Source organism: Mobula hypostoma, chromosome 6, assembly GCF_963921235.1.
Source record: "Mobula hypostoma chromosome 6, sMobHyp1.1, whole genome shotgun sequence".
NCBI lineage: Eukaryota > Metazoa > Chordata > Chondrichthyes > Myliobatiformes > Myliobatidae > Mobula > Mobula hypostoma.
Window position 1 is genome coordinate 104,316,657 of NC_086102.1, and position 15,087 is coordinate 104,331,743.

The following is a 15,087-nucleotide window of genomic DNA, read 5'->3' on the forward strand; positions in this document are numbered from 1 at the left end:
TTTAATCCTAGCCCAATCACTGGACAATGTTTCATGACAAATGACCCCCCACCCAGTTTAACCCTGGCCCAATCACAGGACAATGGACAGTGACTAATGAACCCCCCAGTTTAACCCTAGCCCAATCACAGGACAATGGACAGTGACTAATGTCCCCCCAGTTTAACTCTTGACCAATCACCGGACAACATACCCTGACTAATGAACCCCCCAGTTTAACCCTCGCCCAATCACAGGACAATGTACCCTCATTAATAACCCCCCAGTTTAACATTAGCCCAATCACACAACAATGTACCCTGACTAATGAACCCCCCCAGTTTAACCCTAGCCCGATCACAGGACAATGGACAGTGACTAATGAACCCCCCAGTTTAACTCTAGCCCAATCCAGGACAATGGAGAGTGACTATTGACCCCTCAGTTTAACCCTAGACCAATCACAGGACAACATACACTGACTTATGAACGCCCCAGTTTAACCCTTGCCCAATCACGGGTGAATGTACCCTGACTAATGAACCCCCCAGTTTATCCCTAGAGCAATCACAGGACAATGGACAGTGACTAATGAATCCCCCAGTTTACCCCAAGCCCAATCACAGGACAATGGACAGTGACTAATGTCCCCCCAGTTTAACCCTTGACCAATCACCGGACAATGTACCCTGACTAATGAACCCCCCAGTTTAACCCTTGCCCAATCACAGGACAATGTACCCTGACTAATGAAACCCCCAGTTTAACCCTGGAGCAATCACAGGTCAATGGACAGTGACTAATGAATCCTGCAGTTTAACCCTAGCCGAATCAGAGGACAATGGACAGTGACTAATGAACCCCCCAGTTTAACCCTAGCCCAATCACAGGACAATGTACCCTGATTAGTAACCCCCAGTTTAACCCTAGCCCAATCACAGGACAATGTACCCTGACTAATGAACCACCCAGTTTAAGCCTAGCCCGATCACAGGACAATGGACAGTGACTAATGAAACCCCCGGTTTAACCCTAGCCCAATGACAGGAGAATGGACAGTGACTAATAACCCCTCAGATAAACCCTAGCACAATCACGGGACAATGTACCCTGACAAATGAAACCCCCAGTTTCTCCCCAGAGCAATCACAGGACAATAGACAGTGAGTAATGTCCTGCCAGTTTAACCCTAGCCCAATCACAGGACAATGTACCCTGATTCATAACCCCATAGTTTAACCCTACCCAATCACAGGACAATGTACACTAACTTATGAACCCCCCAGTTTAACGCTTGCCCAATCACACGACAATGGACTGTGACTAATGAACCCCCCCCCCCAGTTTAACCCTAGCCCAATCACAGGACAATGGACAGTGAATAATGAACCCCACCTCAGTTTAACATTAGCCCATACACACAACAATGTACCCTGACTAATGAACCCCCCCAGTTTAACCCTAGCCCAATCACAGTACAATGTACAATGACTAATGAACACACCCAGTTTAATCCTAGCCCAATCACTGGACAATGTTTCATGACAAATGACCCGTCCCCCCCCCCCAGTTTAACCCTAGCCCAATCACAGGACAATGGACAGTGACTAATCAACCCCCCAGTTTAACCCTAGCCCAATCACAGGACAATGGACAGTGACTAATGAACCCCCCAGTTTAACCCTAGCCCAATCACAAGACAATGTACCCTGACTAATGAACCCCCAGTTTAACCCTGGCCCAATCACAGGACAATGGACAGTGACTAATGAACTCCCCAGTTTACCCCTAGCCCAATCACAGGACAATGGACAGTGACTAATGTCCCCCCAGTTTAACTCTTGACCAATCACCGGACAACATTCCCTGACTAATGAACCCCCCAGTTTAACCCGAGCCCAATCACAGGACAATTTATAATGACTAATGAACACCCCCCCAGTTTAATCCTAGCCCAATCACAGGACAATGTACCCTGAGTAATGAACCCCCCAGTTTAACCCTAGCCCGATCACAGGACAATGGACAGTGACTAATGAACCCCCCAGTTTAACCCTAGCCCAATCACAGGACAATGGAGAGTGACTATTGACCCCTCAGTTTAACCCTAGACCAATCACAGGACAACATACACTGACTTATGAACCCCCCAGTTTAACCCTTGCCCAATCACGGGTGAATGTACCCTGACTAATGAACCCCCCAGTTTATCCCTAGAGCAATCACAGGACAATGGACAGTGACTGATGAATCCCCCAGTTTACCCCAAGCCCAATCACAGGACAATGGACAGTGACAAATGTCCCCCCAGTTTAACCCTTGACCAATCACCGGACAATGTACCCTGACTAATGAACCCCCCAGTTTAACCCTTGCCCAATCACAGGACAATGTACCCTGACTAATGAAACCCCCAGTTTAACCCTGGAGCAATCACAGGTCAATGGACAGTGACTAATGAATCCTGCAGTTTAACCCTAGCCGAATCAGAGGACAATGGACAGTGACTAATGTCCCCCCAGTTTAACCCTTGACCAATCACCGGACAATGTACCCTGACTAATGAACCCCCCAGTTTAACCCTTGCCCAATCACAGGACAATGTACCCTGACTAATGAAACCCCCAGTTTAACCCTGGAGCAATCACAGGTCAATGGACAGTGACTAATGAATCCTGCAGTTTAAACCTAGCCGAATCAGAGGACAATGGACAGTGACTAATGAACCCCCCAGTTTAACCCTAGCCCAATCACAGGACAATGTACCCTGATTAGTAACCCCCAGTTTAACCCTAGCCCAATCACAGGACAATGTACCCTGACTAATGAACCACCCAGTTTAACCTTGGACCAATCACAGGACAATGGACATTGACTAATGAACCCCGCAGTTTAACCTGAGCCCAATCACAGGACAATGTACAATAACGAATGAACACCCCCCCAGTTTAATCATTGCACAATCACTGGACAATGTATAATGACTAATGAACCCCCCCAACAGTTTAACCCTAGCCCGATCACAGGACAATGGACAGTGACTAATGAACCCCCCAGTTTATCCCTAGCCCAATCACAGGACAATGGACAGTGACTTATGACCGCCCAGTTTAACCCTAGACCAATTAAAGGCAACGTACCCTGACGAATGAAACCCCCAGTTTAACCCTAGCCCAATCACAGGAAAATGTACCCTGACTACTGAACCACCCAGTTTAACCCTGGACCAATCACAGGACAATGGACATTGACTAATGAACCCCGCAGTTTAACCCGAGCCCAATCACAGGACAATGTACCCTGACTAATGAAACCCCCAGTTCCTCCCTAGAGCAATCACAGGACAATAGACAGTGACTAATGTCCTGCCAGTTTAACCCTAGACATATCACCGGAAAACTTACCCTGACTAATGAACCCCCCCAGTTTAACCCTAGCCCAATCACAGGACAATGTACCCTGATTAATAACCCCACAGTTTAACCCTACCCAATCACAGGACAATGTACCCTAACTTATGAACCCCTCAGTTTAACGCTTGCCCAATCACACGACAATGGACTGTGACTAATGAACCCACCCCCCAGTTTAACCCTAGCCCAATCACAGGACAATATACCCTGACTAATGAACCCACCCCCAATTTAACCCTCGCCCAATCACAGTACAATGTACAATGACTAATGAACACCCCCCCAGTTTAATCCTAGCCCAATCACAAGACAATGTACAATGACTAATGTACCCCCCAGTTGAACCCTAGCCCAATCACAGGAAAATATACAATGAATAATGAACCCCAAGTTTAACCCTAGCCCAATCACAGGACAATAGACAGTGAATAATGAACCCCACCTAGGTTTAACATTAGCCCATACACACAACAATGTACCCAGACTAATGAACCCCCCCCCCCAGTTTAACCCTAGCCCAATCACAGGACAATGTACCCTGACTAATGAACCCCCTCGTTTAACCCTGGCTCAATCACAGGACAATGTACAATGACTGATGAACCCCCCAGTTTAACCCTGGACCAATCACAGGAGAATGTATCCTGTCTAATGACCCCCCTGTTTAACCCTAGATCAATCACAGGACAATGGACAGTGACTAATGAAACCCCCAGTTTAACCCCAGACCAATCACAGGACAATGTACCCTGACTAATGAACCCCCTGTTTAACCCTAGCCCAATCACAGGACAATAGACAGTGAATAATGAACCCCACCTCAGTTTAACATTAGCCCATACACACAACAATGTACCCTGACTAATGAAAACCCCCAGTTTAACCCTAGCCCAATCACAGTACAATGTACAATGACGAATGAACACACCCCAGTTTCATCCTAGCCCAATCACTGGACAATGTTTCATGACAAATGACCCCCCACCCATTTTAACCCTGGCCCAATCACAGGACAATGGACAGTGACTAATGAACCCCCCAGTTTAACCCTAGCCCAATCACAGGACAATGGACAGTGACTAATGTCCCCCCAGTTTAACTCTTGACCAATCACCGGACAACATACCCTGACTAATGAACCCCCCAGTTTAACCCTCGCCCAATCACAGGACAATGTACCCTCATTAATAACCCCCCAGTTTAACATTAGCCCAATCACACAACAATGTACCCTGACTAATGAACCCCCCCAGTTTAACCCTAGCCCGATCACAGGACAATGGACAGTGACTAATGAACCCCCCAGTTTAACTCTAGCCCAATCACAGGACAATGGAGAGTGACTATTGACCCCTCAGTTTAACCCTAGACCAATCACAGGACAACATACACTGACTTATGAACGCCCCAGTTTAACCCTTGCCCAATCACGGGTGAATGTACCCTGACTAATGAACCCCCCAGTTTATCCCTAGAGCAATCACAGGACAATGGACAGTGACTGATGAATCCCCCAGTTTACCCCAAGCCCAATCACAGGACAATGGACAGTGACTAATGTCCCCCCAGTTTAACCCTTGACCAATCACCGGACAATGTACCCTGACTAATGAACCCCCCAGTTTAACCCTTGCCCAATCACAGGACAATGTACCCTGACTAATGAAACCCCCAGTTTAACCCTGGAGCAATCACAGGTCAATGGACAGTGACTAATGAATCCTGCAGTTTAACACTAGCCGAATCAGAGGACAATGGACAGTGACTAATGAACCCCCCAGTTTAACCCTAGCCCAATCACAGGACAATGTACCCTGATTAGTAACCCCCAGTTTAACCCTAGCCCAATCACAGGACAATGTACCCTGACTAATGAACCACCCAGTTTAAGCCTAGCCCGATCACAGGACAATGGACAGTGACTAATGAAACCCCCGGTTTAACCCTAGCCCAATGACAGGAGAATGGACAGTGACTAATAACCCCTCAGTTAAACCCTAGCCCAATCACGGGACAATGTACCCTGACAAATGAAACCCCCAGTTTCTCCCCAGAGCAATCACAGGACAATAGACAGTGAGTAATGTCCTGCCAGTTTAACCCCAGCCCAATCACAGGACAATGTACCCTGATTCATAACCCCATAGTTTAACCCTACCCAATCACAGGACAATGTACACTAACTTATGAACCCCCCAGTTTAACGCTTGCCCAATCACACGACAATGGACTGTGACTAATGAACCCCCCCCCCCAGTTTAACCCTAGCCCAATCACGGGACAATATACCCTGACTAATGAACCCACCCCCAATTTAACCCTCGCCCTATCACAGTACAATCTACAATGACTAATGAACACCCCCCCCCCCAGTTTAATCCTAGCCCAATCACAGGACAATGTACAATGACTAATGAACCCCAAGTTTAACCCTAGCCCAATCACAGGACAATGGACAGTGAATAATGAACCCCACCTCAGTTTAACATTAGCCCATACACACAGCAATGTACCCTGACTAATGAACCCCCCCAGTTTAACCCTAGCCCAATCACAGTACAATGTACAATGACTAATGAAACACACCCAGTTTAATCCTAGCCCAATCACTGGACAATGTTTCATGACAAATTACCCCCCCCCCCAGTTTAACCCTAGCCCAATCACAGGACAATGGACAGTGACTAATCAACCCCCCAGTTTAACCCTAGCCCAATCACAGGACAATGAACAGTGACTAATGAACCCACCCCCCAGTTTAACCCTAGCCCAATCACAGGACAATGTACCCTGACTAATGAACCCCCAGTTTATCCCTGGCCCAATCACAGGACAATGGACAGTAACTAATGAACTCCCCAGTTTACCCCTAGCCCAATCACAGGACAATGGACAGTGACTAATGTCCCCCCAGTTTAACTCTTGACCAATCACCGGACAACATTCCCTGACTAATGAACCCCCCAGTTTAACCCGAGCCCAATCACAGGACAATGTATAATGACTAATGAACACCCCCCCAGTTTAATCCTAGCCCAATCACAGTACAATGTACCCTGAGTAATGAACCCCCCAGTTTAACCCTAGCCCGATCACAGGACAATGGACAGTGACTAATGAACCCCCCAGTTTAACCCTAGCCCAATCACAGGACAATGGAGAGTGACTATTGACCCCTCAGTTTAACCCAAGACCAATCACAGGACAACATACACTGACTTCTGAACCCCCCAGGTTAACCCTTGCCCAATCACGGGTGAATGTACCCTGACTAATGAACCCCCCAGTTTATCCCTAGAGCAATCACAGGACAATGGACAGTGACTGATGAACCCCCCAGTTTACCCCAAGCCTAATCACAGGACAATGGACAGTGACTAATGTCCCCCCAGTTTAACCCTTGACCAATCACCGGACAACGTACCCTGACTAATGAACCCCCCAGTTTAACCCTTGCCCAATCACAGGACAATGTACCCTGACTAATGAAACCCACAGTTTAACCCTGGAGCAATCACAGGTCAATGGACAGTGACTAATGAACCCCGCAGTTTAACCCTTGCCGAATCAGAGGACAATGGACAGTGACTAATGAACCCCCCAGTTTAACCCTAGCCCGATCACAGGACAATGGACAGTGACTAATGACCCCCCAGTTTATCCCTAGCCCAATCACAGGACAATGGACAGTGACTAATGAACCCCCCAGTTTAACCCGAGCCCAATCACAGGACAATGGAGAGTGACTTATGACCGCCCAGTTTAACCCTAGACCAATTAAAGGCAACGTACCCTGACTAATGAAACCCCCAGTTTAACCCTAGCCCAATCACAGGACAATGTACCCTGACTACTGAACCACCCAGTTTAACCCTGGACCAATCACAGGACAATGTACAATGACTAATGAACACGCCCCCCCCCCCCAGTTTAATCATTCCCCAATCACAGGACAATGGACAGTGACTAATGAACCCCCCAGTTTATCCCTAGCCCAATCACAGGACAATGTACCCTGACTAATGAACCCCCCAGTTTAACCCTAGCCCAATCACAGGACAATGTACCCTGATTAGTAACCCCCAGTTTAACCCTAGCCCAATCACAGGACAATGTACCCTGACTAATGAACCACCCAGTTTAAGCCTAGCCCGATCACAGGACAATGGACAGTGACTAATGAAACCCCCGGTTTAACCCTAGCCCAATGACAGGAGAATGGACAGTGACTAATGAACCCCCCAGTTTAACCCTAGCCCGATCACAGGACAATGGACAGTGACTAATGACCCCCCAGTTTATCCCTAGCCCAATCACAGGACAATGGACAGTGACTAATGAACCCCCCAGTTTAACCCGAGCCCAATCACAGGACAATGGAGAGTGACTTATGACCGCCCAGTTTAACCCTAGACCAATTAAAGGCAACGTACCCTGACTAATGAAACCCCCAGTTTAACCCTAGCCCAATCACAGGACAATGTACCCTGACTACTGAACCACCCAGTTTAACCCTGGACCAATCACAGGACAATGTACAATGACTAATGAACACGCCCCCCCCCCCAGTTTAATCATTCCCCAATCACAGGACAATGGACAGTGACTAATGAACCCCCCAGTTTAACCCTAGACCAATCACAGGACAATGTACCCTGACTAATGAACCCCCCAGTTTAACCCAAGCCCAATCACAGGACAATGTACCCTGATTAGTAACCCCCAGTTTAACCCTAGCCCAATCACAGAACAATATACCCTGACTAATGAACCACCCAGTTTAAGCCTAGCCCGATCACAGGACAATGGACAGTGACTAATGAAACCCCCGGTTTAACCCTAGCCCAATGACAGGAGAATGGACAGTGACTAATAACCCCTCAGTTAAACCCTAGCCCAATCACGGGACAATGTACCCTGACAAATGAAACCCCCAGTTTCTCCCCAGAGCAATCACAGGACAATAGACAGTGAGTAATGTCCTGCCAGTTTAACCCCAGCCCAATCACAGGACAATGTACCCTGATTCATAACCCCATAGTTTAACCCTACCCAATCACAGGACAATGTAGACTAACTTATGAACCCCCCAGTTTAACGCTTGCCCAATCACACGACAATGGACTGTGACTAATGAACCCCCCCCCCAGTTTAACCCTAGCCCAATCACGGGACAATATACCCTGACTAATGAACCCACCCCCAATTTAACCCTCGCCCAATCACAGTACAATCTACAATGACTAATGAACACCCCCCCCAGTTTAATCCTAGCCCAATCACAGGACAATGTACAATGACTAATGAACCCCAAGTTTAACCCTAGCCCAATCACAGGACAATGGACAGTGAATAATGAACCCCACCTCAGTTTAACATTAGCCCATACACACAGCAATGTACCCTGACTAATGAACCCCCCCAGTTTAACCCTAGCCCAATCACAGTACAATGTACAATGACTAATGAAACACACCCAGTTTAATCCTAGCCCAATCACTGGACAATGTTTCATGACAAATTACCCGCCCCCCCCCAGTTTAACCCTAGCCCAATCACAGGACAATGGACAGTGACTAATCAACCCCCCAGTTTAACCCTAGCCCAATCACAGGACAATGGACAGTGACTAATCAACCCCCCAGTTTAACCCTAGCCCAATCACAGGAAAATGTACCCTGACTAATGAACCCCCAGTTTATCCCTGGCCCAATCACAGGACAATGGACAGTGACTAATGAACTCCCCAGTTTACCCCTAGCCCAATCACAGGACAATGGACAGTGACTAATGTCCCCCCAGTTTAACTCTTGACCAATCACCGGACAACATTCCCTGACTAATGAACCCCCCAGTTTAACCCGAGCCCAATCACAGGACAATGTATAATGACTAATGAACCCCCCCCCAGTTTAATCCTAGCCCAATCACAGTACAATGTACCCTGAGTAATGAACCCCCCAGTTTAACCCTAGCCCGATCACAGGACAATGGACAGTGACTAATGAACCCCCCAGTTTAACCCTAGCCCAATCACAGGACAATGGAGAGTGACTATTGACCCCTCAGTTTAACCCTAGACCAATCACAGGACAACATACACTGACTTCTGAGCCCCCCAGGTTAACCCTTGCCAAATCACGGGTGAATGTACCCTGACTAATGAACCCCCCAGTTTATCCCTAGAGCAATCACAGGACAATGGACAGTGACTGATGAACCCCCCAGTTTACCCCAAGCCCAATCACAGGACAATGGACAGTGACTAATGTCCCCCCAGTTTAACCCTTGACCAATCACCGGACAACGTACCCTGACTAATGAACCCCCCAGTTTAACCCTTGCCCAATCACAGGACAATGTACCCTGACTAATGAAACCCACAGTTTAACCCTGGAGCAATCACAGGTCAATGGACAGTGACTAATGAACCCCGCAGTTTAACCCTTGCCGAATCAGAGGACAATGGACAGTGACTAATGAACCCCCCAGTTTAACCCTAGCCCGATCACAGGACAATGGACAGTGACTAATGACCCCCCAGTTTATCCCTAGCCCAATCACAGGACAATGGACAGTGACTAATGAACCCCCCAGTTTAACCCGAGCCCAATCACAGGACAATGGAGAGTGACTTATGACCGCCCAGTTTAACCCTAGACCAATTAAAGGCAACGTACCCTGACTAATGAAACCCCCAGTTTAACCCTAGCCCAATCACAGGACAATGTACCCTGACTACTGAACCACCCAGTTTAACCCTGGACCAATCACAGGACAATGTACAATGACTAATGAACACGCCCCCCCCCCCCAGTTTAATCATTCCCCAATCACAGGACAATGGACAGTGACTAATGAACCCCCCAGTTTAACCCTAGCCCGATCACAGGACAATGGACAGTGACTAATGAAACCCCCGGTTTAACCCTAGACCAATCACAGGACAACATACACTGACTTATGAAGCCCCAGTTAAATCCTAGCCCAATCACGGGACAATGTACCCTGACTAATGAAACCCCCAGACCGGGATATACTATCTATTCCTAAATGGGTAGCATTGGAATTACAATCTGTTCAGGGTTATACACTTGGTTCTATTTTAGGTTCCTCTCTTCCTTTTGATTCGAAACGTCTTAAGCAGGTCTCTAACCCGATAGTTAAATATGCTTTGCGCATTTGGTTTCAATTCAGAAAATTTTTTGATCTTAATCAATTCGGGTTAGCGATTCCTATTTTAGGTAACATATTTTTTCCTCCCTCTTTTACGGATCGCGCTTTTCAAATTTGGAAGACTAAGGGTATTTTACGGTTTTTGGATTTATTTTTAGATGGTTCCCTTATGTCTTTTGAACAATTATCTAACAAATATAACTTATCAAGAATACATTTTTTTAGATATTTACAAGTTAGAAATTTCCTAAGTACTATACTTACTTCCTTTCCAATGCTTCCTCCTATATATATTTTAGATTCGATAATTAACCTTAATCCATGTCAGAAAGGTGCATCGGCTATGATTTATAATATTATTATGAAACTTAGGAAAGCTCCATTTGATAAGATTAGGGTAGATTGGGAACAGGAATTGGGGCTTACCATTTCTGTGGATGATTGGGGGCAGATTTTACAATTAGTTAATACTTCCTCTATTTGTGCTAAACATTCCCTAATTCAATTTAAAGTGGTTCATAGAGCACATATGTCCAAAGATAAGTTAGCGCGTTTTTACTCGCATATTAATCCTTTCTGTGATAGATGTTCGGGGCAGATAGCCTCTTTAACTCATATGTTTTGGTCTTGCCCTACTTTGGAAACTTTTTGGAGAGATATTTTCAATATTATTTCTAAGGTATTAAATATAGATATCTCTCCTCACCCTATTACTGCTATCTTTGGACTACCTAAAATTTCTAGTAATCTTTCCCCTTCAGCCCGTAGAATGATTGCATTTCTTACTTTAATGGCGAAAAGATGTATTTTACAACATTGGAAAGAGCTTAATGCTCCAACTACCTTTTTTTGGTTTTCTCAGACGATTTTATGTTTGAATCTGGAGAAAATTAGAAGTAACCTTTATGATTCTTCATTTAAATTTGAACAGATTTGGGGACCTTTTATTCGATATTTTCATTTAATGTAATATTTACCCTTCTTGTTTTCTCTTCACTGTTTTAATGGAGGTCGGGATTGAGGACGTGATTTTAAGTTTAACTCTGTTTGGTTTCAAGTTAGCCCATTGCTTTGCTTTGCTTTTAGTTAGTTGCACGGTGGGTTTTTTTTTGGGGTTTTTTTTTTCTTTTTTTCCATTGATATATATAAAATCTAGTATACTATTATGTTATCTTGGTTTCTTATGCTTAAATTACATTGTTTGTAGTATTTTCTTTTTGGTATTGTTATCTTTTGGAATTTTATTATACTTTAACATTGTATTAATGTTTATATGGCTTACCTTTTTTGTATACTTACTCAATAAAAAGATTTAAAAAGAAAGAAAGAAAGAAAGAAAGAAAAGAAACCCCCAGTTCCTCCCTAGAGCAATCACAGGACAATAGACAGTGACTAATGTCCTGCCAGTTTAACCCTAGACATATCACCGGAAAACTTACCCTGACTAATGAACCCCCCCAGTTTAACCCTAGCCCAATCACAGGACAATGTACCCTGATTAATAACCCCACAGTTTAACCCTACCCAATCACAGGACAATGTACCCTAACTTATGAACCCCTCAGTTTAACGCTTGCCCAATCACACGACAATGGACTGTGACTAATGAACCCACCCCCCAGTTTAACCCTAGCCCAATCACGGGACAATATAACCTGACTAATGAACCCCCCCCCAATTTAACCCTCGCCCAATCACAGTACAATGTACAATGACTAATGAACACCCCCCCAGTTTAATCCTAGCCCAATCACAAGACAATGTACAATGACTAATGTACCCCCCAGTTGAACCCTAGCCCAATCACAGGAAAATATACAATGAATAATGAACCCCAAGTTTAACCCTAGCCCAATCACAGGACAATAGACAGTGAATAATGAACCCCACCTCAGTTTAACATTAGCCCATACACACAACAATGTACCCTAACTAATGAACCCCCCCCCAGTTTAACCCTAGCCCAATCACAGGACAATGTACCCTGACTAATGAACCCCCTCGTTTAACCCTGGCTCAATCACAGGACAATGTACAATGACTGATGAACCCCCCAGTTTAACCCTGGACCAATCACAGGAGAATGTATCCTGTCTAATGACCCCCCTGTTTAACCCTAGATCAATCACAGGACAATGGACAGTGACTAATTAAACCCCCAGTTTAACCCCAGACCAATCACAGGACAATGTACCCTGACTAATGAACCCCCTGTTTAACCCTAGACAATCACAGGACAATAGACAGTGAATAATGAACCCCACCTCAGTTTAACATTAGCCCATACACACAACAATGTACCCTGACTAATGAACCCCCCCCAGTTTAACCCTAGCCCAATCACAGTACAATGTACAATGACTAATGAACACACCCCAGTTTAATCCTAGCCCAATCACTGGACAATGTTTCATGACAAATGACCCCCCACCCAGTTTAACCCTAGCCCAATCACAGGACAATGGACACTGACTAATGAACCCCCCAGTTTAACCCTAGCCCAATCACAGGACAATGGACAGTGACTAATGTCCCCCCAGTTTAACGCTTGACCAATCACCGGACAACATACCCTGACTAATGAACCCCCCAGTTTAACCCTCGCCCAATCACAGGACAATGTACCCTCATTAATAACCCCCCAGTTTAACATTAGCCCAATCACACAACAATGTACCCTGACTAATGAACCCCCCCAGTTTAACCCTAGCCCGATCACAGGACAATGGACAGTGACTAATGAACCCCCCAGTTTAACTCTAGCCGAATCACAGGACAATGGAGAGTGACTATTGACCCCTCAGTTTAACCCTAGACCAATCACAGGACAACATACACTGACTTATGAACCCCCCAGTTTAACCCTTGCCCAATCACGGGTGAATGTACCCTGACTAATGAACCCCCCAGTTTATCCCTAGAGCAATCACAGGACAATGGACAGTGACTGATGAATCCCCCAGTTTACCCCAAGCCCAATCACAGGACAATGGACAGTGACTAATGTCCCCCCAGTTTAACCCTTGACCAATCACCGGACAATGTACCCTGACTAATGAACCGCCCAGTTTAACCCTTGCCCAATCACAGGACAATGTACCCTGACTAATGAAACCCCCAGTTTAACCCTGGAGCAATCACAGGTCAATGGACAGTGACTAATGAATCCTGCAGTTTAACCCTAGCCGAATCAGAGGACAATGGACAGTGACTAATGAACCCCCCAGTTTAACCCTAGCCCAATCACAGGACAATGTACCCTGATTAGTAACCCCCAGTTTAACCCCAGCCCAATCACAGGACAATGTACCCTGACTAATGAACCACCCAGTTTAACCCTGGACCAATCACAGGACAATGTACAATAACGAATGAACACCCCCCCCAGTTTAATCATTGCACAATCACTGGACAATGTATAATGACTAATGAACCCCCCCAACAGTTTAACCCTAGCCCGATCACAGGACAATGGACAGTGACTAATGAACCCTCCAGTTTATCCCTAGCCCAATCACAGGACAATGGACAGTGACTTATGACCGCCCAGTTTAACCCTAGACCAATTAAAGGCAACGTACCCTGACGAATGAAACCCCCAGTTTAACCCTAGCCCAATCACAGGAAAATGTACCCTGACTACTGAACCACCCAGTTTAACCCTGGACCAATCACAGGACAATGGACATTGACTAATGAACCCCGCAGTTTAACCCGAGCCCAATCACAGGACAATGTACAATGACTAATGAACACTCCCCCAGTTTAATCATTGCCCAATCACTGGACAATGTATAATGACTAATGAACCCCCCCCCAACAGTTTCACTCTAGCCCAATTACAGGACAATGTACCCTGACTAATGAACCCCCCAGTTTAAGCCCAGCCCGATCACAGGACAATGGACAGTGACTAATGAAACCCCCGGGTTAACCCTAGCCCAATGACAGGAGAATGGACAGTGACTAATGACCCCTCAGTTAAACCCTAGCCCAATCACGGGACAATGTACCCTGACAAATGAAACCCCCAGTTTCTCCCTAGAGCAATCACAGGACAATAGACAGTGAGTAATGTCCTGCCAGTTTAACCCTAGCCCAATCACAGGACAATGTACACTAACTTATGAACCCCCCAGTTTAACGTTTGCCCAATCACACGACAATGGACTGTGACTAATGAACCCCCCCCCCAGTTTAACCCTAGCCCAATCACGGGACAATATACCCTGACTAATGAACCCACCCCCAATTTAACCCTCGCCCAATCACAGTACAATGTACAATGACTAATGAACACCCCGCCCCCAGTTTAATCCTAGCCCAATCACAGGACAATGTACAATGACTAATGTACCACCCAGTTGAACCTTAGCCCAATCACAGGACAATGTACAATGACTAATGAACCCCAAGTTTAACTCTAGCCCAATCACAGGACAATGGACAGTGAATAATGAACCCCACCTCAGTTTAACATTAGCCCATACACACAACAATGTACCCTGACTAAAGAACC